Source organism: Nestor notabilis, unplaced genomic scaffold, assembly GCF_000696875.1.
Source record: "Nestor notabilis isolate BGI_N333 unplaced genomic scaffold, ASM69687v1 scaffold10825, whole genome shotgun sequence".
In the NCBI taxonomy this organism is placed as follows: domain Eukaryota; kingdom Metazoa; phylum Chordata; class Aves; order Psittaciformes; family Psittacidae; genus Nestor; species Nestor notabilis.
In genome coordinates, this window is record NW_009927885.1 from 4,207 (window position 1) to 7,863 (window position 3,657).

The following is a 3,657-nucleotide window of genomic DNA, read 5'->3' on the forward strand; positions in this document are numbered from 1 at the left end:
AACTCTGAGGCTAAAATAAGCTTTGACAACCTCCATCTGTCCATTCCCACTTTTTAAGAAGGATTTGTAATCTATTATCTATTTGGATGCAGCAAAGAAGCCAGGTGCCAATGAGCAAACCTCCTGCACGAGGACTTGGTCCCTGCCACTGACCTCCATGGAGTCAGAGAGGGGGAAACCTACCTGTGTGGCAGAGCTGAGCAGGGAGCCTCGGTGGTGCTGCTGGGTGTGCTGGGTTCCTGGCTGATGCTGTGCTCTCAGTGTGGTTGGTTACCAGTCTGTTCTATGTGGGTTTTTTTGGCAAGACAAGTTGTAACCATCCTCTCTTTTCTTCAGGACAGAATCATCAATCTAGTTGTTGGCGGCTTAACGTCCTTGCTGCTTGTTGTAAGTATCCCCCATCCCGTCCTGTGTTTCGTGCCCTCCTTAGGTGACGGGTTAAAAACCAGGGTTCCTCCCCAAAATGGGTGGTGACACTTCACTGACCCAGCAGGCTGTAGTCTGGGGCCCAGGTTGTCCCTTTGAGGCACATCTGTGTTTTGGAACTCCTTGACAACAGGAGAAGCAGAGTGCCTTTCTTCAAGCCTTGTTTCAGGAGGATGTGTTCCAGCAACAAGCCAGAGTAGCAAAGCAAAGCTTTCAGTGTTGTTTTCCACCCCTCTAAGTCTGCAGTTGTGCAAAGTGGTTTTCTTCCAGAATCTTGCATCTCCTTCCAGCTCTTCATGGGTGGGAGTTACAGAGCAGGGAGGGATGTGCAGAGCTGGATGCGAGCGCTGTGATACACCATCCTCACTGAGAGTCTTCATCTTTGTTTTCCCCTACACAGGTCACTCTAATCAGTGCTTTTGTCTTCCCACAACTACCTCCAAAGCCTGTGAATGTATTTCTTGCTTTCTGCATCTCCTTGTGTTGCATCTCTGCTGGCATACTTGTGAGTACCACCACGTTGGCTCTGCGAGCTTCTGAGTTGGTGACTTGAGGATGAATCTGGATAAAATCTGCTCGATGTGGTGCCACCTTCTTTTTTACACTCTCCTAGAAAGTTTTCCTGCCTCCATAGAACAAGGTGACAATGAAAGGGTGGTCACGGTTTTGTACTGAGTGCAGAGTAAACGTGTGGACTAAGCCAACTTCTGCAGAGCACAGTGATGCAAAACCTGTCACCTCTGCGACAGTGCCATCTGTAGCTGCCAGTGGGGACATGGAAGTAGGAAGCTGGGGAGCAGTGGGATGGCAATGCAGAGATGGATCGTGCTGCAGAAGACTTAGGGTGGAGTGAAACACCTGAACTCGAAGTGGTGGGGCCAGCCAGGCACTTGCAGAAGTCAGGCACAGGGCATGTTACAGCAGTAGGAAGCTACAGATGGTGGCATTTCATCGGGGTAGTAACAGAGGTTCCTCTACTCAGCAGTTTCAGCATCCCAAGAGAGTTGGTCCCAAGTGCTGGCAAAGGAAACTGGCAGGCCAGAGTTCACAGAACACTTTGGGTCGGAAGGGACCTTTGAAGACGTAGTCCAGCCCCCCTGCCACGGGCAGGGACATCTGTGGCTCCTTCCTCTGCTGTAGCTTTTCACCCTTGGAGCATTCTTCCCCCTGCTGTGACCTGAACAGTCATGGCCCTGGGCCCCTGCCCCTCATTGCTGGGTAAGCTGGGAAGTTGCTCTGTGGTGCCTGGGCAGTGTGTTTAGTGTTCATGGTAGCCATGCCTCTGTCCAAGGTAAGATAGTGTAGTGCAAACCCTGTTTGTCCTTATCAACCAGGGTGTAGCCAGTTTTAAGTGTTTAAAAAAACCCAATTCACCCAACAAAGCTGACAAGACAACCCCTGTCTCCATAGCTAACCTGGCATCCTGGTTTTGCAAACAAAGAGCCTGTTTTGGGGAGAAACACCTTGCCAATTCCTCAGGCATGCAAAGAAAACTGGTGGTAGTTCTTAATTTAATTGTTAAGAAAATTAGCTGGATTCTACACCTGATTTTCTCCAGTCAGGTGAAGCTGGGTTGTTTTAAAGGCAAAGAAAGGTCTAAAAGTTGCCAGTTCAGTTACCACAGGTGGTTTCCTCAGGAGTACCCGGCCTTTTAAAGTAATACAGACTCCTCCTCTCTTCTAGATCTACTGGTATCGACAAGGAGACCTGGAACCTAAATTCAGGAACCTGATTTACTACATATTATTTTCTATTGTCATGTTATGTATATGTGCCAACCTGTACTTCCATGAAGTGGGTAAATGACGGCCATCGGGAACCCCCAGCAGTGATGCTGCCGTGTCAGACCGCTTTCAGCTCAGCTCTCAGCTCCGCTCGAGACATTGAAGTGAGGACGATCAGCCTGAGAGGAAAGAAGTGGGTTGTGCAAGGATAAACCAGTACATGATTTTCATGTAAATGTATATGTAATGTCCCTCTTGGTGGGGAGAATTATTGCCCTAAGACGTGACATTCTGCTTTTTTTTGAAGAGCTCCTGTTGCGCTTGATGAACATTCCAGTTGTACTGATGGTTCAGAATGACACAAGCTTTTTCATTTTGGAAAAACAAAACCCCTGCGTTTTTTATGACTGTACAAACGAAACTGCAGCATTGCAAAGGGTCTGTAGCAGTACAAATAAATGGCATCTTACAGTTCCGTAAGACAAATACTCTTTATTTCGCTGAAACTGAATATACAGTTATTTCTGTTCCCTAGGCAACCATTTGAAACTACAACTTATGTTTTTCCACATTAACAAAACCACAGACTGAAAAAAAAGACCCACTTTTGATTATGAAGAGCTAATTACAGAAATAAATAAAATAATTTATACATGAGTCTTTAGTTTCTATAGCTTCTTCTCTCGATCCCGAGCTAACAGGCTGCTGCTCAGCCTAGTGTCTCTTCAGACCCTTGAATGCAGGAATTACTTGGCTTCCTTTGGCCTTGGGGCCCTATGCCCAGCTTCTCACAGAGCCGTTTCTCCAAGACTTTGCCACCCTGACACCACCCTCCATCTACTAACTTGCTGCATAAATCACCTCTGGAGAGGTGGCTGGTAGTGTCATGTAAACAGCGAGAGAGAGACCAATGTTCCAGCCTACTCACAACACTCTTCAAAGGAGGTACAAGCTTGCTGGGGAGGCTGGTGGGTCCCGGTAGCTTCCCTTTCTCACAGCCCTTCCCTTTTGATTGAGCTTTCTGTAGTGATGAATGAAAAGAAAAAACAAGAAAGAGATTTTCCACAAGTGATCTTCCTGAGCTCTGCCCATTGCCAGCAACGGGCTCCTCAGGAACAAGCAGACTTGGCAAGTCCCATGAGCTTCTGTGTCTTCTTCCTAAGCTATAGTCGCACTGATGAGATGGGAATACAGACCATTTCTTCATGATGCTGCCCATGCTCCCTGAAGTCTTTGATGGAATACATTTCTTCCTGAAATGTAACAGTCTCTTACTCCATGTATCACAAGAGTCAGTAAGTGCAGAAATCCTCACCCATTCTTCATGAAACATGTGCAAACTAATCCTTGCTGCGGCACTAAGAGGCTACAGTCCATGATCCTTGACTTGTGTCCAGGTTCCCAGATGTGCAGTCCAAGCACATCAGTAACGTGTCAGATCCGAACTGACCACGTGGATGCTACCAGCGAGCACTGCAACAGAGGTTCTTTAGAACAGAGACACCCT